A 22,253-nucleotide genomic window follows, 5' to 3' on the forward strand; every position below is an offset into this window, starting at 1 on the left:
TGAGCCTCATTGGAAGGAAGGCAGGATCTTAACTGCATTATTACCATATATAAAAGTTATAAAATGTGCATACTCTTCCATCCAGCCATGGTCCCACAGGAATTTATCTTTAAAAATAAACATCTTTGCAAAGAGAAATTTATTTGCAAGGACACACAACCCTAGCATGGTTTCTAATTGCCAAAAAGACGACACCTTAAAAACTCAGCAGCAGGGGAATGGTTAATAAATTACGGCACATCCATACAGTAAAATGTATTAAAATCTATGCCGAGGTAATAATGGCTACCTTTGGTGGCTACTGACTGAGAAGGGGCTCAAAGGAGCCTTCAGGGGTGCCGGCAATGTTCTGTATCTTGATCTGACAATGGTTCCACAAGAGCAGACATATGAAATTTAAGACCTGTGCACTCTGCAGTATGTATTTTTTAAATATTTTTAAAAATTATGCTGACAAAGATTATTAATCATTAATGATTTAAGATAATTCTCATAACATGAAAATTATGGGTAAAAACAAAACCAGCAAGGCAGAAAAACCACAGACGCAGTATGACCCCAATTCTCTTAAAAAATGAACACATATACAAGGGGGAAAAAAAAACCTGGACAGAAATCCTACGAAATGTTAAGAGCACTAAAAGCACAAACTCTTTAAAATGAAGATCAGAAAAGAACAAAAAAGCAAAACAGGTACAAGAGAACTCTTATTCGGGAGCCCGGGAAAACTGTTCCTAGTCAGCTGATTCGCTGTCTGACCCGGGGCAAGACACGCCCCCGCTGAAGCTCAGTTTCCCCATCTGCAAAACGAGCAGCTGCGCGGGATGTCGTCCCATGTGCCTCCCCGTGCAAAGCCGGGACCCCGCTTGGATGCGCAAGGGGCTCACCGCTCGGAAGAAGAGCCGGGTCCGTTCGCTGAGCGCAGCGGGCGCGCAGACCCCAGCAGCCCGGCCCGCGGGACGCGGACAGCGCCCCCGACGCCCCTCCCCCCGCAGGGCTGCCCGCACCGGCTCCAGGCCCGTTATTCCCTCGCCGCGGGCTACTCCCCTAGCCCGCGCGGCTCCAGGTCTGTCCCTCCGAGCTCACCTCTCAGGAGGCCAGTCCTGCTCCGGCGGCCGTGCCGCGTGAAGAAGCGCCCCCGGCCACGGCCCGGCCCCTCCGGATGCACCACGGCTCCGGCCCGAGGGGCACCGAGAACAATGGACGGGAGAGGCCCGCCCCCCACCGCGCTCATTGGCCCCCGAAAACGGCCCCTGGAAACTCTGCCTTCCTATTGGCCAATACAGCCCCCAGCCAGGCCGCGGGAGGGTGGCTGGGCCCGAGGCATCATGGGAGTTGTAGTCCGCCAAGACGACCAGGACGACGAGCTGGGGAGTGGAGTTGGGGTTTGCTAGCCTTGGCAACGCGAGAGGTCCAGAGGCAGGAAAATCCGCGGACTGGTTGTCAGGGTCCCCAGTGTTGGCCAGAGCTGTGACCTGGGACAGGTCATTTCACTTCTTTAAGGCCTCCGTGTACTTGTCGATAGAAAGTGAAAGTTGGATGGAGGGGCTTGAAGCTCTTTTTCAGCTGTGAACTGTGTGACAAGTAATATTGTTAGGCCCCCTCGACGGCGGAAAGCAGTCCCCGAACTGGAAAGAAATCCGCACGGAGATTCCCGAGCCGGCCCCCTCCCGCAGCTTGCAGACTCACAAGCGCACCTGGCCTTTGCACGCCGCTTTGTTGTCGCACGTGGTCTTCCTGCGGCTGGAGGAAAGCCCTGTCTCTCCTCTTGCGCCGCGGAGCTCCCATTCTCTCGTCTATCCCCTCGTCTGTGGAGCCTGCTCCATCTCGCTTCCCTAGGCAGAGACACCGCGCCCAGCACACCTGGTCGACGTCTCCATTTTGGTACTTGTCACGGTGCTGCTTGTTGTCAATCTCAGCACTGGGAGGGGAGAAGGGAAGATTGGCCCCACAGATGGGATTCCCACGGTCGATGCTCTTGAGGAAATGGTGCCTCCACACGGTATGACAGCAGGTGAGAAACCGCCTGGAAACCCAAGAGGGAAATATAAGGGGAGAAAGACAACCTTAGTGGTCTGTTATAGAACAATTGGGTACGTTTGTAGGGACAATTATTGGAGGCACACACAAATGACCGTACTTGTAGTTTTAATTTTCATCAAAATTTCATTTCGTTTTCATGAAAATTTAATTTCCATTTCATCAGTGTTTGAGAATTGTTTCGGCTTTATTGGTGTTTTTAATCTCCTTTCTATGAACTGATTATCTCTTCTCCCCATTTTTAAATTGAATTTATTTGTAAGAGCTCTTTGTATGTTAAGAAAATGATTGGTTCGTTTGTCACAGTAGTTGTTACTATTTTTCTCAGTTTGCTGTTCTTTTTTTTTTTTTTTTTTGCTGTTTTTTAATATAGAAATATGACGATTTCCATGCCATCAAATTTGTCGATCTTGTCTTTTTATAGGTTCTCAGTTTTGTGTCATTCTTAGAAAGTTCTCTGCACCACTCCGAAGATTATTTGAATTTCACCCTTTTTTCACGAATTAACTCCTTCAATTAATGCAACTATAAAGATGCAAAGTGAGGTTCAGCTCTTGAATGCTGCAGTATCCCTGGTGGCATCTTAACTTGGTAGCCTACACTGCCCACATGCAAACAGCACCACCTCGAGGCCAGCCTGAGAAGTCTGCGCTAAGCCGCTGGATGCAGCGCTGCTGACCGCCACCTCTCCAGCGGTCAGCATTCCTAGAACATGAGGTCTGCAAAGTGATTGAGGATGATAATTCTTGTATTAACAAATATTTGTTTCCCCACATTTCCATCCTCACTGGGAATGGAAATTTACACAAAAGGGGAAAGATTTGTTTGGTTGCTGGGGCACTGTTGAAACTTTCTAGCAGCCCAAGAGTTCATTTACTTCTGCTCCTATCCCAAGCCAACCCTCAACCACAAGAAACTGGCACTATCTTGTCACAGGAGAATCCTGGAGCGAGCCATCTCTGCCCTGTGCCTGATTCTCTGGGAAGCTGGTCCTGGCCAATGTCAACCGTCCCAGGTTTAGATAGAGAGCAAGTCACATTTAAGACCAATTCGTGGCCTGATGGTTCTGGTACCCAAGCCAGAGCCCTAAGACCAGCCTGGGAGAGCAGGCAAGCCTAGAAGCACAGCCCGGTTCAGTGAGTAGGGCTGCCCCTGCAAGTGATTCCTTTCTCCATTGGCCAAACCACAGGGGTGACAGAGACTCTGTTCTACCAGTGAGCATTCTTGGTTAACAGCTTCAGAGAACTACTCTGGCTAACTTAAGTGAGAGGGACTTATTGAAAGAATATCAGGGAACTCACAGCGTAAGTGGGAGCTGAAGGGACCAGGCTTGAGAACAGTTGGGAAGCAAGAACGAGAGGATAAAGCCCCCAAAACCACAGCAACGATCTCAGCAGAAACAGTCTGGCCTGCCCGCCCCGTGAGCACTGGTGATACTACAGCCGTCTCCATTTGCCTGTCTTCCTCTCAAGGTTCCACCTTGGTTGGCTGAGTCTAAACCACAGGCCCAGCCCTGGCCCCACCAGTGAGGGGGGGTTGGATCTGGCTCCCATCTTTCCTTACTAATAACCCCACAAAAAAGGCAGCGTCTCCAATCCGGAGACTGAAGGCCTATTAGGAAAAACTGGACAGGCAGAAACGACCTGTGTCGCTACTTGTCTTCGAATGCTGAGCAAGAAGAGACCTTGCCCCAAGGAATGCTCCAGCCAAGGCGTTGGTGGAGCTTCCAGGTCATTAGAGTTGATGAGATGATAAGGATGGGGATGGGCAGAACCGGCTTTTCATACCTGGTCCAGATCAGGGTCAATGACCCCTGAGCAGATGAGGCCAGGGCATTGAGGTAGAGGGGCCTTTGGGCCCTGAGGATGCAGGAGGTAACTCCCCCTACCCAAGACCCCCACCATAGCTTAATCCAACCTACTTCCTTGATGTCAGAGTGAGAGGGGAGTCTTTTCTGGTTGTGCGAAGTGGGTGTGTCATTTTTGCTAGTTATGCCGCAGAGCCAGGGCCAGTAAATGTGATTGGGAAAAGGCCATTTAAGTGGACAGTGTCGTAGGATGCTGTGAGACTGGCCTAAAGCGAAGGAAAAGACCAAGGGGGCTCACAGTAGGAATGCCCAGACAGGAAGAGAACTAGAGAATGAGATCAGGGGAACATTTTAACGAGGGAAGAGTGAAATTCAGTCCACAGCAGTCACTGAACAATTGTGAAATTAAGTATCACGTGTCACATGCCTGTGGAAAAAGAAGAGATAGAGCAGGATTTTTTTGTTTGTTTAGAACGGAATTTTTTTCACCGCCCCCTGCCCCCACCCCCACCACCAAGGCCGGTATCTTTTCCTGTTTTTCCCGAGTGGTTTGTATTTAGTATTTAGTATGCCCTTTGGACCCTGTGCTGCTCCTGGGGATGCTGGCTTTTCTCTGTCTCAGTTGTCCTGCGCTGTCCTGGGCTGCTCCAGCCCCTTCGTGCCAAGAAGAATGAGGAGAATGGATTTACAGCCTTCAGCCAGTTCCCATGCCCTATTCTGAACTGCTCTATTCAAGGATATTTCTGGGAAGACACAAGGGTGCCCTGGGCTGAACAGAATGACTTGGGAGGCGGCCCCAGTGTGGGGCTGTGCCTGCCAAGACACAGAAGCATGAGTGGCTTGAGACAGGGCGTGTTTTAGAGAGAATCTAGCTCCATAATCTTCAGTGTCCCCCAAGATATTAGAAGTAAAGACTAATTATAAAGATAGCAAGAAAAAAACAAGAAAAAACTTTAAATACATGCATGCACATGTGTGTATGTGCACACACACACACACACGAGCAACCTGAATTATTTATAATTACAAAACTAATGCACTCAGAAATCAGAAAGAAAAGTAAAAATAAATTTGAGCACAAAATTAAAAAACATCTGCGTAGCATAATAGGCGGTAAATGAAGTAAAAAGGAAATGACGAAGTAGGGGAAATAGCTATAACACATGTGACAAACTGACAGCAAATTTCTAATTTACTATGAGTTTATACTAATGAGCATAAAAAAGACCAAGACCTCAATAGAAAAATGGGTAAAGGATAAGAATAAGCAAGTCACAGAGAGAGGGAGAGGGGAAAACAGCTCAAACCCACTAATAATTTTTAAAATGCAAATAAAAACAAATACAGAGGCTGGCCTTGTGGCCAAGTGGTTAAGTTCGCGTGCTCCGCTGCAGGCGGCCCAGTGTTTCGTTGGTTCGAATCCTGGGCGCAGACATGGCACTGCTCATCAAACCATGCTGAGGCGGTGTCCCACATGGCACAACTAGAAGGACCCACAACGAAGAATATACAACTATGTACCGGGAGGCTTTGGGGAGAAAAAGGAAAAAAATAAAATCTTTAAAAAAAAAACAAATACAGATATCATTTTTCTCCAACAGTATTGAGTATTAGCAACAATTTTAAAGTGTGATAATGCACAGTAGTGTTGACAGTGAGGAAAATAATTCATTCTCCTACCATGGGTGAGAGTATAACTGGTGGAGTTGATACCAGCCCAACACAAGATTTTGACATAAGGGAAGCCATATTGTAGAAAAGAAACCATATGGGGCTGGCCCCGTGGCCGAGTGGTTAAGTTCACGCGCTCCACTGCAGGCGGCCCAGTGTTTTGTTGGTTCGAATCCTGGGCGCAGACATGGCACTGCTCATCAAACCACGCTGAGGCGGCATCCCACATGCCACAATGAGAAGGACCCACAACGAAGAATATACAACTATGTACCAGGGGGCGTTGGGGAGAAAAAGGAAAAAAATAAAATCTTAAAAAAAATGAAACCATACTGTAACTCTGAATGACCCCTGATTAACCAACCCAGACATGCGCTCTAGATTTTATGACCCCTCCCAGCTGCTGTAAGTTGATAACTTTGTTGTTTTGAGTTCCTTAGGAATGTGATGACCCCCACGCAGAGAGTCTATGCTGATAGCCATCAACAATGACAACTGAAAGATCAGGGTATAGGGCATTGCTCCATTCTCTGATGCATGTCCAGTAAAACAAAGGACTATCAGGAACTAAGACTAGAAGTCTACCCCCACCCAGAGATCAGATGGAGGTCCCCGTCCAGTGACAAGATGCCTTCCCCACCAAAGACCAGTCCCCTATATAACTGGCCTGTAGTCTTTGTTCTGTGAGACGATTCTTTCAGACATTAGTTGGCCATCTTTCCCTTTGCTAGCAAGCTGTAATAAAAAGCCTTTTCTCTCCTATCACCTTGCCTCTCAACTATTGGCACGTCTTGTGGGGGGCAGATGACCCCTCCCCACGTTGGGCGTAACCTGGTCATTTTGGAAGATGACCCAGCAATGCTGTTGCTAGGAATATATCCTATAGATATGATCATAAAAATATGCCAAGATAGGTACAAGAATGTTTATTACAGCAATATTTATAACAAAAAGTTGAAATAATTTAAATGTTTACAGACAAAGGCAGATAAATAATGTCTGGAACGTCCATCCTTGGAATTCTACTTAGCCTCTTGAATAAGATTTATGTCTATATGGTAATCTAGAAAGATCTCCAGATGGGTGAAGAAAGCAAGGAGCAAGACAGTTTGCATATATTATGATACATTTTGTGAAGAAATGTAATGGAAAGAAATATTTAATGTATGTGCTGAGAGCTACCTAATACATTTTTCTTGTTGCATACACACAAGAAAGTGTGTGTAATGGGGATTAGCTTTATCTAGAGGGACTGGAAAAAGAGCAGAGAGATTTTTTTCTTTTAATTTTATAGTTTCCTAAAATGTTTGACATTTTACCAAGTGCGTGCATTTATTATTATTTTTTTAAATAATAATGATAGAGTTGAGGAATTTTGTGTTGTTTCCTCTTATAAGTTTTTGTATTTAAAAAACCACTGATGAGGATGCAGAACAACTGGAGCTCTCATCATTGCTAGGGGGAGTGCAAAATGGTACGGCCACTTTGGAAGACAGTTTGGTGGTTTCTTAGCAAAACTAAACACACTCTTGCTATACAATCCAGCAAATCATGCTGCTTGGTATTTACCCAAAGGAGATGAAAACTTCTGTCCACATAAAAACCTGCACATGAATATTTACAGCAACTTTATTCATGATTTCCAAACTTGGAAGCAACCAAGAGGTCCTTCGGTAGGTGAGTGGATAAATAAACTGTGGTCCATCCAGACAATGGAATATTATTCAGCGCTAAGAAGACATGAGCTGTCAAGCCATGTAAAGACATGGAGGAACCTTAAATACATATGACTAAGTGAAAGAAGCCAATCTGAAGAGCTGAAAAGGCCACACACTGTATGATTCCAACTCTATGACAGTCTGGAAAAGGCAAACTATGGAGACAGTGAAAAGATCAGTGGTAGCCAAGGGTTGTGGTGGGGAGGGCAGGAAGGGACGAATGGGTGGAGCACAGAAGATTTTTAGGGCAGTAGAAATACTCCCTATGTTACTATAATGATGGATACGTGTCGTTATACATTTGTCCAAACCCAGAGAATGTACAACACAAGTGAACCTTAATGTAAACTATGGACTTTGGGTGATAATGGTGTGACAGTGTAGGTTCATCAGTTCTAACAGGTGTACCACTTTGGTGGAGGATGCTGACAAAGGAGGAGGCTATGCGTGAGTTGGGACAAGAGGATATAGGAAATCTTTGTACCTTCCTTTAAATTTTGCTGTCAACCTAAAACTGCTCTGAAAAAATAAAGTCTTTAAAAATAATAAAAAAGGGGCTGGCCCCGTGGCCGAGTGGTTAAGTTCACGCGCTCTGCTGCAGGGGCCCAGTGTTTCGCTGGTTCGAATCCTGGGCACAGACATGGCACTGCTCATCAAACCACGCTGAGGCAGCGTCCCACATGCCACATCTAGAAGAACCCACAACGAAGAATATACAACTATGTAGCAGGGGACTTTGGGGAGAAAAAGGAAAAAAATAAAATCTTTTAAAAAAAAGGTTTAAAAACAAATAATAATAAAAAATTAAAAAATCACAGTAACATACCACGGTACACCCTTTATATGGGAAAAATAAATATTTTTGTTACAACTAAACAAAACAAAAAAGCAAAGGGATATATGCTTATTGTTGCAATTTTGGAAAATACAGTAGCATTTAAAAAGATAATAAAAATCATGTATAATCTCAAGACTCAAACATAACCTCTGTTGCCATTGTGGTTTCTTTCATCTTTTTTTCTATGTATATGAACGTGGCCAATATGAACTGTACCACGACAATCAGGATACTTAAAAAAATTTTTGCAAAATGAATGAAACTAAAACTAGCTCTAGCCTCTAACTGATGAATTAGTCGACTGCCTCCTCCTTGGAGCTCCCCCTCTCTTGGACGCCCAGGACCCTAGGTTTATGTAACACGCCAAGGAGTCCTGTGGACACGCACACCTGTGCCAGAAGGGCCCAGGCGTCCCAAGGTCTGAAAGGCTGTTTCTGCAATTGCTTTTCCCACCACAAGGTGTCACTCTCTGATGCCCTTGCATCTTCTCATCCGGGTGACACTGCAGGCCAGTCTGGCAGACGTGGACCTGTTAGGTCCTTGGGAGGAAGAATTCCACTCTCTGGGCATCAGCTGATCCAGAGCCCTTTACCAGCTCCCAAGGCCTCATTCCTAGTGCCCAACCCTTCCAGGCCCCATCTGCCTCTCCCCTGCAAGCCTGTCCCACACATCTCGGGGCTGACTCAGACGGACACCGGTTCTAGACAACCAAGCACATTCTCTTTCTTGCCTAGGGATTTTCACCCTTAAAACAGACTGGGCTACTTCCCTCCTGGGCCCTAGAACTACAGATTCCACCCTACCACCAAGAGCGACTTCCAATCGATTTTCTGGGGATCTCATACCATCTCACTTTGTGTGCCTTTTCACCCAAAAGGTTGTTTAGGTCCCCACCTTCCCTGACAATAGGGCCTGATTGCCTCCAGGGTGGCCAGCCCTTCAAAATAGCTAAATTCTAAACAGTTAAATTCTATTTACCTGCCACGGAGGGAGGGGACCTTCAGGATGAGTTACCTCTCCAGGAGAAGACTTTCTGGCATTCTTTTAGCAGAGCGTGAAAAAACAACCCGCAAGGTACACCTTCTGCACAGTATCTGCTACATACGAGCATACTGCGCATGTTTCTATATAGTTGTAAACATAACATATTGTTAACCGAAAAATAGAGAACCAAAATGAGAAGCAGTGAGGCATTTGTTTAGGGATAAAAGAATTGTAATTCGGGGAGCACAAAATTCAGGTAGAAATGCAAAAGGTGTCCTGATTATAGGAGAGGGGCTTAGGGTTTTTATGGGAAAAGGGAAGGACGAGTTGAGTCATATTAAAGAATTTATTGACATTGGTTGAGGTCAGGCTGGGTTTGTACGCAGAGACTGGCTTGAGGTTCCATCATCGGGCAAAAGGCCAGACTTGTACTTCATTGATTGCTCAGTGATCGGTCATCAGCAAGGTCCAGTTTCAACACTCCTTACAAACAAGCTATCCTTGTCCTTACTGACTTCTTGGACTGTGGGCGGTTTGGTCCGGTTTGGTTTGGAAAATAAAACAAGACGTGCAAGGCAGCTCCTCTGAAATGGCTGCTCCCGCTCTGTTTTAGGATGGCTCCGCTCGTGTCATCTTTCGCAGTTCATAAAGCCAGATCCTCGCTTTTCACACAATATATCCTGACCATTGTCCCATATCATTACAAATTCTTCATAAACATTATTTCTAATGGTTGAATGATCTTTTCACTACATGGTTCTATTGTAATTTTTGCAATGTTTTACCTACTACCAGACACTGGTTATTTCCAATTTTTTGCTATATTGACTATTCTTGTACATACACCTCTGTATGTATTTCTGGTTATTTCCTTATAAGAGACCTAGTATTGGAATTACTGAGTTAAAAACGTTTGTTAAGTCCTGGGGCCAACCCGGTGGCTGAGTGGTTAAAATTCCTAGCACTCTGCTTTGGTGGCCTGAGTTAGAGGGTTCAGATCCCGGGTGTGGACCTACTCCACTCTTCAGCCATGCTGTGGAGGCATCCCACATACAAAAAATAGAGGAGGTTTGGTACAGATGTTAGCTCAGGGCTAATCTTCCTGACTCAAAAAAAAAAAAAAAAGAGGAAGATTGGCAATATATGTTAGCAGCTCAGGGTGAATCTTCCTCACCAAAAAAAAAAAAAAAAAAAAAAAAAAAAAAAAAAAAATGTAAGTCCTTTTATTTATTTATTTTTTATTTATTTTTAATTTTTTTTAAAGATTGGCACCTGGGCTAACAACAGTTGCCAATCTTTTTTTTTTTTTTTCCTGCTTTATCTCCCCAAACCCCCCCTATACATAGTTGTATATCTTAGTTGCAAGTCCTCCTAGTTGTGGGATGTGGGATGCTGCCTCAACGTGGCCTGACCAGCGGTGCCCTGTCCGCGCCCAGGATCCGAACCCTTGGCCACCACAGCGGAGCACGGGAACTTAACCACTCGGCCATGGAGCCGGCCCCTGCAAGTCCTTTTATTCATGCTGCAAAAAGACTTCCTAGAAAGCATACATCATTATGTACTGCTAGCAGCAGCAAGCAGGATATAGAACACTTACCTTACTGCACCCTTATCAAAAGTAACAAAAATGATTTTTAAAAATCTCTAACAATTGGATAAGTGAAAAAGAGTTTATATATATATGTATATACATATATATATATATTTTTTTTTCTGCTGAGGAAGATTTGCCCTGAGCTAACATCTGTTGCCAATCTTCCTCTATTTTTTGTATGTGAACCACCATCACATCATGACCACTGACAGATGAATGATGTAGGTCCACGCCTGGGAACCAAACCAGGGCCGCCAAAGCAGAGCATAAAGAACTTAACCACTAGACCACCAGGGCTAGCCCCTAAAACCTTGTCTTTTTTTTTTGAGGAAGATCAGCCCTGAGCTAACATCTGCTGTCAATCCTCCTCTTTTTGCTGAGGAAGACTGGCCCTGAGCTAACATCTGTGCCCATCTTCCTCTACTTTATATGTGCGACGCCTGCTACAGCATGGCTTGACGAGTGGTGCACAGGTCCGTGCCGAGGATTTGAACCTGTGAACTCCGTGCCGCCGAAGCAGAGTGTGCGAACTTAACTGCTACACCACCTGGCCGGCCCCTAAAAGCTTATCTTTAAACATCACCTGTATTCAAGGCATAGGTTAGTAGGTCATGGCCTGGATTCATTCTGGAAATAGCTTATTTTCAAGGTCTGAGTTTACTTAAGGCTAGGACAGACTGACGGTTCATAATTATGAATCATCAAGAAAAGCTGGATGTACTTTTTGTGCTTAGGAAACATAAAGAAATATCTTCATATATGTTTCCAAATTTCCAATAAAACAAGATGCATTCCATACACTGTAGTCTTTCTGTTTTGTTTCCACCTCATCTTCTTCTTGAGGCCCTAATACTTGAGAAGTAAGCTGTTGGGGAGTTCCCTGAGGGCAAGCACTGTTTTCATTCATTTCTAGTAGCAGGTTCCCAGTTGACTCAAAACTTTTGTGAAATTAAGCAATTTCCTAGTGATGCGAAAGTTTTTATGTGTAGAAAGGAATCAGGCAGGCCTCAAGGAGGAAGAGGAGAGAGAGAACCTCCCCCAGGCTGGGCAGCCCAGGGCACTGAGGCCCAGACGTTCCTGTCCCTCTTCATCGTCCCCATCTCCTTCCCGCTCCCCAGGCCAGTCAGATGGCAGAACCCAGCACGACAGGAGGAAAGAGAGTGGCAGATGGAACTGGGGTGGGAGCCGTGCTGGGTGGAGAGGCCCCTCTCTGGCTGGGCAGCGTGGGAGCTGCTTCTCCCAGCCTGAGAGTTGCAAAAGTGGATAGCAGGGAATCCTCTGCTTGGGGAATGATACACTGGATATATTAGAAAGCTGAAGAACGGGAATTCAGGGCACTAGCAAGAGTATGGTTAAAGAGCCGACCACCAGGGCTAGACTGAGTGGGAGGTAGAAAAGGAACTATTGTAAACAAGGAAGCAGAAGAGGCTGTGGTCTAGATAAAGGGCAGTCCCAGTCACCACGAGGGAAAGGAAGAGACGGAGCCAGGAGATTGGAGTTGGGGTCCTGAAGTGGAAGAAGCTTCCTGATGTGGCTGAACCTTTGGAGGTTGAGTAGATGGAGGTGTCAGTCATTGAGTAGAGGCAGTGAAGGGACCATGAGCACAGGGGGTGGAAATGTAATCAACATTATGCTGAGGTCACTGAGGATGAGGGCAAGACACTGGAATGAGAGAAGCCTGGGAGCCACGTCCCAAAGCCATCACAGGAGGCTGCAGAGAGGCCTGGAGTAGTTCTTGGCCGAGGCGTGACACTCGTGGATGGGTGTGGTCGCTTGTAGGGGATGCTGGAGCAGTACAACTAGCCCTAGGAAGTGTGCCTCAGCTGAACCGTGCCACCATCCACGTAGCAGCTGCAACCCCAAATCTAGAAGGCAGTGCTTTGTGTGGGGCCAAGATCCGTAGGTGACAATGGAGAGGCCACGTAGATGTCCTGCTGATAACTATTGTTGGATTTGGGGGAGCTCAGTAAGCAATTCCCCTCTTTTCCTCTTCTGGGTTTAGAATGAATTGAGAGATGGCTTCAGATGGAATTCATTCAGATGGATTATTCACTCATCCAACAAATATTTATTGAGTACTATTTATATGTGCCAGGATGTGCTAATGATTTAGCGATGAATAAAAGAGCGAAATGCCTACCCTCACTGAGCTTACATTCTGGTTGAAAGGGATGGACAATAAAGAAAATAAATAAGTAAAAACTATGATATGTTAGAATAGACTAAAGCAGAGAAGAGAAATGGAGAATGCTGGAGGTGCAATCGTGAACAAGATGGTCAAGAGAGGACTTGTTGAGAAGATGAGAAGCGAGAAAAGATCGGAAGAAGATGAGGGACCATCCCTTGCTGAGGCCAGACCCTCTGGCTTCTTTGAGGTCTATAAGCTAATCACGGTGATCCTATTCTCCTCGCCAGGGATTGGTTTAAGGGATCAACAGTGACCCAATTCTGACCTGTGAGATGAGAAGGGTGACCTGCCTGGGGGCTCCTGGGAATGGTGTCCGTATTCTGAAGGGGTGGTCTCTTTCTCTCTAGGGACTTTTCTGTAACCGATGTGATGTCTGAAACTGTTGCAGCCATGTTGTGGCAAGAGGGGAGCTGGCCTCAGATGGCACAGCAGAAAGACAGAAGACTCCTGGGTCTTTCTTTCTCTTGACATCAGTAAGATGGGACCATCAGTGGATGGGTCCGAACCTGGAGTTTCCCTAAGACCAATGCAAGATCTCGTCAGCCTGGGCAGTTGGTGTGTGTGGTTCAATGAATAGGTAGGTTTGTTATGATAGCTGTAATGTCAGGAAATTACATGAGAATCTGGCTGTTATGTTTTTCAATTAAAACCTTATGAACTGGTCACTAAACATACGAAAAGATATGTAATTTCACTAAAATCCAAAAGTACACATTAAAACAAGATATCATTATATGACAGTTGGCAAAATTGGCAAAAATAAAAAATGTCGATAATACCCAGTTTGATGAAGATGCAGAAAAACAAGCATTCCATAAACTGTTGGTAGACGTGTAAATTGAGGGAGACTTTTGGAATGTGATTAGTAGTATTTATCAATATTTTTAATGGGTATACTCTTTGAATCAGCTTTGTACTTTTGGATATCTATCCTAGAGAAATATTCATGTATATGCATATAGAGACAGCACACACTGGAGGTAATACAAAAAATTGGAATCAACCTAACTGTTGATAAATAATGGAGTAGTGAAATAGATTATGGTAGCGGCCAGCCTGGTGGCATCGTGTTTAAATTCAGGTACTCCACTTTGGCGGCCCAGGATTCACTGGTTTGGATCCTGGGCGTATACCCAGCACGACTCACCAAGCCATGCTGGGGCAGCATCCCACATAGAAGAACCAGAAGGACGTACACCTAGGATATGCAACTATGTACTGGAGCTTAGGAGAGAGAAAAAAAAAAAGAGGAAGATTGGCAACAGATGTTAGCTCAGGGCCAATCTTCTTCACCAAAAAAAAAAAAAAATATGGGAGAGCCACATTGTTTAATTCTAAGTTCAGTTGGTTCTCATTATTTATGGTAGTTATGTTCTATAAAACCACTGCAAACGCTGAACTGACAAATCCAGAAGCACCTAGAGGAAACACAGGGTTAGGTTCCTGTGAGCCTCTGGTCACATTTCATCAACTAATCAATATATGATCTTGTTCTATATGTGTTTCTGTTTAAAGACACTTTACTTAATGCGTATTTCTTACAAATAACCAATTACACAGTCCTTCGATGATTTAAAGCCAGGACCTCAGGAGGCTACTTACATCATACAGGTTCACTTGCCAACGTCCTTGTAAAACAAGGCAGTCTGATCAGCATGGTAAACCTGCTCTTCCACATAACTCTTTCCCTGTATAACATAGCAGGTATTTTTGAAATTCTCCCACAGCCTCCTGATCTGCAGAACCTGCCTTGCTGCAAATTTGATATTTTTCATGCCGTGTGGCCTCCTGAATTGTTTGAGCCAGTCAGCACTAGACGAAAAGATTTAACCTTTTCCTGACCCAATGTGACCGTAAATTTCTCTGTCTCTCAAGCCTCACAACAATGCTGTCAACTGCGCTATTACGTTGGTTGTCATCTCACGAATCCACAAATTTAGCCACTTTTTTAACCTTTCCCATAGCTTCATCACGCACTATAAATGTTTCTGTAGCACTTTCTGGAGCAGCCTCATGTACAGATCGGCTAATTTCCTCTTCCTTTTTCTAGGTGTGTGGTATTGTAGGTTCATTAACACAGAACTCACAGCCGAGGACACTACGACTCATGCCTAAATGCAGCTCCTCTAACACACGTAGTTTCTCTCTAAGGCATATCACAGCCTTCTCGATCCTGGGGACACTAGATAGCAGTTCAGCACTATCCTTGGGGGCCGTTTAAAAAGTGAAGTCAACAACAAAAAGCACAAAAGTACAAAAAATACGGCATTAAATAGACTGCAAAAAGAACACTTACTTGTTTGCAGCAGGAGAGCTGAAACAAGAAGGCAGAGCGTCACCCTGTTCAACCTCAGCCGGGAACACACACATCAAGCGACTCAAATTTTTGGCGGCTGTGCGCACGTCTGCCGATGACCCCAGGAGGGCCACAGGGGTTGATTTTAGGGTTACAAATAAATTTTAGAGAGTGGGCGAACTCTCAAACGTGGAATCCTCAAATAATGAGGATGGACTGTACCTGTTAAAAGGAATAAAGTAGGTCAGTATGTATTTGCACAGAAGGATGCCTGTGATATGTATTTTAGTGAAAAAAGAGAGCTATAGAACAATATATAAAAAAACCATACAGTACAAAGGTTGAAAAAGCAAATGCTTATAAGGTCCAGACAGACAACATAAAACAGTGGGGTGCGGGGCCAGGGGAAGCCATCTGGGAATAGTGGGGGCTGGAGAGGAGCTCACCCCACCTGCAGGGGGCTGCCCATCACTCAGTGAGAGTCTTCCTTTCCAGGCAGAAGCGTGGGCCCAGTGATGCCTTCTCTTCCAAGTTTTCAGGATTTTCATGAAATATCCCAATTTAAAATGTGGGCAACAGGGGCCAGTCTGGTGGCGCAGTGGTTAAGTGAGCGCGTTCCGCTTCTTGGCGGCCCGGGGTTCACCGGTTCAGATCCAGGGTGCGGACATGGCACTGCTTGGCACACCATGCTGTGGTAGGCATCCCACATATAAAGTAGAGGAAGATGGGCACAGATGTTAGCTCAGGGCCAGGCTTCCTCAGCAAAAAAGAGGAGGACTGGCAGCAGTTAGCTCAGGGCTAATCTTCCTCAAAAAAATAAAATAAATAAAATAAAATGTGGGCAACAAATTCAGATTTTTAAAAAAAATATTATGTGGGTCAAATAAAAGCCATTATGGGCTACATTTGGCCTTCAGGCTGCCAGATTGTGGCCTCCAGTGTGCGGGAGTATTATGAGAAAAGTACACATATGAATAGAAATGCATAGACAAAGATCTGGAAGGACACACAACCATCAGACCATTAACAGTGTTTCCCTTGAGGTAGAGGAAATGAATAGGGTTGTTGAAGGCAGGGGGTAGGTCTTCATCTCTTCTGTATTGTTTGAGATCCTGACCGTGAAAATGTGGTTATGTATTAATTATCTACTTTGAAAGGAAAAAAAGTGCTCACTTCGGCAGCACATATACTAAAATTGGAACGATACAGAGAAGATTAGCATGGCCCCTGTGCAAGGATGACACGCAAATTCATGAAGTGTTCCATATTTTTCAAAAAAAAAAAAAAGGGAAAGAAAGGAAGAAAAGAACCCTATGAATTGAAAGACCAAAGAATATTAGTCCTATGGCCCCCTAGATTGGGCAATGTCAGTGCTCTCTGCCTGGGATTACCAGCCCTTGGGAAGCAAAGAATATATTTCTAACCTGCTTGTTAAATTAGCATTGCTTTAGTTATTTAGGAAATGAAGGAAACTCTACTCAAAACAGCTCCAGATCCAAAGGGGGATTTGGTGGGAAGGCACAGGGCCATCTGGTAGCATCCAGGGGCAGCAATGAAACCAGGCCCACAGGGGACCAGAACCGAAGGCTACAAGCCATATGGCCTGGCTCCAGAGCCGGCCTCCTTGTCCTCCCCTACCTGCTGTATCTGACACTTGATTCATTCTTCTGCTTGGCAAGCCTACTTCCTCAGCTCACGACACATGGCCCCAGTGGCGCCCTTGGGCCAGGGTTACTGTGACCTTACAGGTCCTGCAGCCTCAGGTAGGAGTCTCTCAAGTCCCAGGTCCATGTTCCTGGGAGAGAGAACTAGACTGTGGCCAGGGAGTTTGTGACCTAGAGCAAATGTGCTCTTCCCATCAGACCACCTGTCGAGGGCAAAGTAGGGTCCCAGGGATCCACTCCAGCAGGGAGCGCTTTTCCCAGAGATGGAGGGTGTGGCCTGGGCATCCACAGGGCAACTGCAAGTCCCATGTTTATAGGCACTGGGAGATGCTGGATCCTGTAGATGCTAGATCTTGTAGATGCTAGAACCTGTTAGTTCAGCAGGGCCACAGCAGAGCAAGTGACCAAGATCTAGGATTTTGGTGGGACCGCCATTCTGGTTTGTCCAGATCTGAGGCAGTTTCCAGAATTCAGGCTTCCTCTTTTAAAACCAGGACAGTTTGAAAGGGTTTCTCAGGATGTGGGACCTTCACTGCTAAAACCAGGAGAATCCCAGGCAAATCAGGATGAGTTGGCCCCCCCTAGATTTTGGAGTTAGTTCTGGATTTGAATCTTGGCTCAGCCGCTATAGCTGCACGACCCCGGGCAAGTCACTTTACCACTTACAACACAGTTTCCTCCTTGTGAAATGAAGGTTATAATAGTTCCTACCTCACAGAATGAGAGAAGCACCTGGTCAGCACTCAAAAGCAAAACTAGGTAATTAGATAATAAGACACGTGGTTAAAAAAAAAGAAATAAAAAGAACAGTGAAAAGTAAGTCTCACTCCCACCTTTGTCCTTCAGGCCACAGGCTCCCAGGTCCCCTCGCCAGAAGTAACCACTCTTTAGCAGTTCCCTGTGTATCCTTCCAGATATAGTCTGCAAATTATAGATATGCATAGAGATATTTTTTATACAAACGTTAGTAGACTACACATTTTGTTCTGCTGATAGCTTTTTTCATGTAATACTGTATCTTGAAAGGTATTCCACATCAGAACGTTTAGATCCATCTCATTATTTTTAATGGCTGCATAGTATTTCATGGCCTGACAGTATCATAATTCATTTAGTCTGTTTCTTTTGGGAGATTGACATTTGGGTTGTTTCTAGTCTTTTGTTATTATAAACATTATGAGAAGCAATATAATGTTATTTTGTATCCACATCTTTGTGCACATTCACAAGTGCGTCTCTAGGACAAATTTCTAGAAGTAGAAATGCTGGGTAAATGGAGCATTTATTATCATTAAATATTATTATCACCATTATTAATCTCTAAGAAGTCAGACATCAGATCCACTGTTGCCTTTTAAAGGCAAATAGTAGCTGTTCATCTGAGCATAAAGAGATCTATATCTAGTGCTTTTTGTAAGAAATGATTAAGTCCTGGTACTGACATCTTGGAAAATTCTAGAATGCCTCTGCTGCTTCTGTCTGTTCACATCCCTCCTTCTTTCCCTACTCACATTGGCCCATGGCTCCATTCCCACAAAATGTGTCAGTTGAGACGGTGTCTTAGCCTGAGTTCCTTAGAGAACAGAACCTGAGGCAAGATTTATTTGCTAGCATTTTGTGAGGGATATAATCCCAGGGAAGCAGGAGCAGAGGGAAAAGGGCAGTAAACCAAGGAAAGGGGAAGGGCAAATATAAGAGCATGCATTACTGTGCTGACCACAGCTTTTGCAAGCGAAATTGCTTCCTTGGTCTCACAGGACATCTTTGAGAAGCCCGATCAAGCTACTGCATCTCTGAGCAGTCCATGGGGGCATGGTGTCAAGGAGGGCCAAGGAGGAGGGATAAATTTATCTGTAGGCTGCTAAAGTCTCCCAGTGGTCAAAGTTTGCCCCTCAGGGTGTCAACTCCTCCTCTCCTATGAGTTGAGCAGCCCTACTCCTCTAGCAGCCAAAGAGAAAGGTGGAGCCCAAGAAAGCAGTGGCAGCTCTGTGGCCAGTGTCAATGTGCAGGGGGAGCCAGTGTGCATCCACGGATTTTGAGGCAGTCCACAGGGTCTCTTACATGAACAGCAGTAGGGAACCAACATGGCAGGAAGATAGAAGCACAGATGCTGGTACAAGGCCAGGTGCTATGGTTTTAGGCCCTCATGTGACATGAGGAAGCTGGAGCAGCTACCAGAGAGCAAGTCTTTGCTAGGGTTCTGGCCAGACAGCCAGGCACGTGCAGGATTTGTAATGGCATAAAAACTGAGTCTGGTACAGATGGGAACATTGCCGTATTTCACTGATCCTAAGATGCACATTTTATTACCTTTTAGCATCATTGAAATCAGGACGCATATTACAGTTGACAACATGTCAGTTTAATTGGCAGTTTTCTTCCCTTTCTTGGTGGTACATAAGTGGCATTTTAGATGAGATATGGTAATTTATTTAGGCTGCTGTGTATCAACGTGTCTCTTGATACCCTGGGCCCAGAAATGTTCTCACAACAGAGGCACTCCCATCTCCTATGGAAAAGACCCATAACAAGGACGAGCAATTAGCAAATTCATAAATCAGGGATCTGGTATTTCCACTGTCGATCAAAAGCATTCATTATAATTAATATGACCATTTGTTGCTTATAGGTATCAGTGCCTGAAAATGTTCGCTAAGGTTAAGTCCAGGCTGTGAAACAAAAGTTCTTTCATGTGTTCACGATGAGTAATGGCTGTTAATTAAGGCAGAACTCCATGCTAAAGATTACTACCTCATTAGCCTTGATAAAAGAAGTGTAACAACGTGATTCCACTCTTATTTTTGAAAACTTGTATATGTATGTGTTTAATCAGGAGGTTCCAGGTCCACGTCTATATTAATATCCTAAATGGTGATGCTCTAAAATGTAATCTTTAGAGTCTTACTCCTCATTACTCAAAGGGAGGTCTTTGGACTAGCAGTATTGGACAACACATGGGAGCTTGTTCGAAATGCAGAATCTCCCACCCCATCCTAGACCTGCTGAATCAGAATATGTATTTACAATGAAAGCTCCCACATCCACTGATGAGTAGATAACCAACTACGGGATAGCCACACAATGGAATATTACTCAGCCATGAAAAGGAGCAAAGTACTGATACGTGCTACGACATGGATAAGTGAAAACATGCTAAGTGAAAGAAGTCAGACACAAAAGGTCACATATTGTATGATTGCATTTCTGTGAAATGTCCAGGATATGTGAATCCATAGAGACAGAAAGTAGATCAATGTTTGCTTAGGGAATGGGAGAAGAGAGGCATTGGGGGTCAGTGCTAATGGGGAAGGGGTTTCTTTGTGGAGTGATGGAGATGTTCTGGAATTAGATAGTGGTGATGGTGGCACAACGTTGTGAATATACTAAAAAAACACGGAATTGTACACTTAAAAATTTGGAATTTGGAATTGTCTCAAAAAATTTTAAAAAATAAAGCCAATGGCTCATTGCCTGCAACCTTTAACAATTTGCATATTGGTTCCTTTTGTTCCTGGGTAGCAAAAGAAAATGCTGCTTAGATCATTACATTTGTAAGAAACGTCATCTGATGTTTGTTGTTCCCCAGGGAGCACAGCTTTTAAAATCTCATGGATTTATTCTGGATCATCCATGTGAGGGTAATGTAAAGATCCTCTGTAAATAGAGTGCTGTCGCGAACATCTTTAAAAGTAAAAATGATCAAAATAATATAAGGTATTTAAAAATAAAATTAAGAAAAAAAAAGGAAGCTCCGCAGGAGATTGGCGTTTGTGTTAAAGTTTGAGAAGCGCTGCTCGAAATTCCATCTCTTTGACTACAAGACCTCGGTGTCCTTCCTCATCCTTTTCTTCTGGGAATCCCCAGATGTGGCAGGGTTGCCCTTGTTAGGTTCCTCCCGCTGCGTTACAGCGCCTCGCATGGCAGCCCTGCCCCACCCGGCCGCCTCTGCCCTTGGATGAGCAGAGGAGGGGCCTTGCTGGGCAACAAGGCGTCGCCTGCTCCCGGAGGAGCACTGCCCGTCCCCCAGGCCTGGGTGGGCCTCTGTGCAACACGGTTCTCTCCGTTTCTCAGACTGAGGTCATGGGGTGGCAGAAGAAACAAGCCAGACACTGGACCATTCCCAAAATTGTCCTCCTTTCTTCTTCTCCCCGGATCAGTCTGCATCAAAAATCTCCTTTTTCCTCCTTTAAACAAAAAAGGAAAAACACCAGATGCTGACACACATAAGAGGATCCAAACCGAGTAGGGAAAGACAGGCAGGAGGCTCCTGGTCTCCCCAAAGATATCTGAGCCCTAGCTTCCACTCAGCCAAAATGTTCTATTACACACAATAGTAAGATGTGTAGCAAAGTATTAGCAGTGGTTTTTTTTTTTAGTAGGTGGTAGGATTTTTCTCTTCTTTTTATTTATTTATATTTCTGGTTTTTCAAAAATGAATGCATATTACTTGTATAATCTTAAAAATAAATAGAAATGTTTTGTTAGAAGAAACAAGAAACTCCCCGTGGTGATGGAATAACGTGATTTCAACATGTATTTTTAAATAGAGAATTTCTGTCTTGCAAAAATTAGCATGCAGAGGTCACAAAGGCTTCCTCATATGGTTCACAGGAGAGAGAAAAGCCTTTTATAAGGGATGTCGGGTTACCAGAGACAGGAAACGAAGTTGGTTCCCAGATCTTGGCAGGAGGTGGTACGGAGGCCCTTCTCCATATGAGGACACGCTGAGCTCTATCTTCTGTAAAGACCGGATTCTTAAGAGAACTACCCCATTATCATACCAATTGGTGACAATCCTGACAGATCATTTTTATCACTTAGACCCAGACTACAGATGCTTTGTCCTGAATCTCTACCAAAAAGGACTTGAATTGGTTAATTATCCTGGAAGTAGATCAGCTTAAAAGAGGTTAAAATACTTTTGCTATTCTTATTAGCAAGGATGAAAGTTGCTTATTTTGTTTCTAATTTTATTCCCTTTTTTGTGAATTATCTGAACCCTTTACAATGACTACATTTAAATGAGTAATTCTAAAATATGACATTAAAAATTAATGTGTTTACAAAGACAAAAAGAACAAAAAAATTAATGTGTTCATTGAGGAAGATTTAAAATACAGACAAGGAAAAAGTATTCCTGTATTTGTGCATATATGTATGAATGCGTGTGTGTTTGTATACACATGCACAGATTTTTTAAAAACAGAAATGGTACATTCCTAGGGAACTTTTAAATGGTGAGTGCCTGAACTTTACCACTCAAACTAGCTTAAGCAAGAAAGGAATATTTATTGTCTCATAAAACAAACCTAAAGATAAGTTGGAGTTATTTCTGGCCTCAGTGACCGGAGACCGAAATGTTCTCAGGACTGCCTCTTGGCTCTGCCCTCTGCCTCCCTCTCTCTGCATTCGTCTCACTCGCAGGCTGCATGTCGGCTGGCAGGAAATATGGC

General features: G+C 44.4%; 1 protein-coding gene, 1 long non-coding RNA gene and 1 other non-coding gene across 5 annotated transcripts in view; 2 read left to right on the forward strand and 1 right to left on the reverse strand.

Annotated features, from left to right (window-relative positions):
- Window positions 1–1,290, reverse strand: part of ZSCAN2 (zinc finger and SCAN domain containing 2) — a 39,817-nt gene extending 38,527 nt beyond the window's left edge. For 2 of the 3 annotated variants that reach the window (XM_001498452.6, XM_070230606.1), the window contains exon 1: window positions 1,087–1,290. The gene's annotated coding sequence lies outside the window, so the exon portion shown is untranslated. The remainder of the gene's footprint in view (window positions 1–1,086) is intronic. The other variant, XM_070230611.1, reaches the window with a different exon arrangement.
- A 30-nt stretch (window positions 1,291–1,320) lies between these two features.
- On the forward strand, window positions 1,321–4,917 carry LOC138916965 (uncharacterized). Its single transcript, XR_011424236.1, has 2 exons — window positions 1,321–2,014; window positions 2,465–4,917. It is a non-coding gene; the product is annotated as an uncharacterized lncRNA (long non-coding RNA).
- Window positions 4,918–16,301: 11,384 nt separating this feature from the next.
- LOC111769822 (U6 spliceosomal RNA) lies at window positions 16,302–16,408 on the forward strand. The gene has a single exon (XR_002802630.1). It is a non-coding gene; the product is annotated as a U6 spliceosomal RNA (small nuclear RNA).
- Window positions 16,409–22,253: the final 5,845 nt, after the last annotated feature.

Source organism: Equus caballus, chromosome 1, assembly GCF_041296265.1.
Source record: "Equus caballus isolate H_3958 breed thoroughbred chromosome 1, TB-T2T, whole genome shotgun sequence".
In the NCBI taxonomy this organism is placed as follows: Eukaryota; Metazoa; Chordata; class Mammalia; order Perissodactyla; family Equidae; genus Equus; species Equus caballus.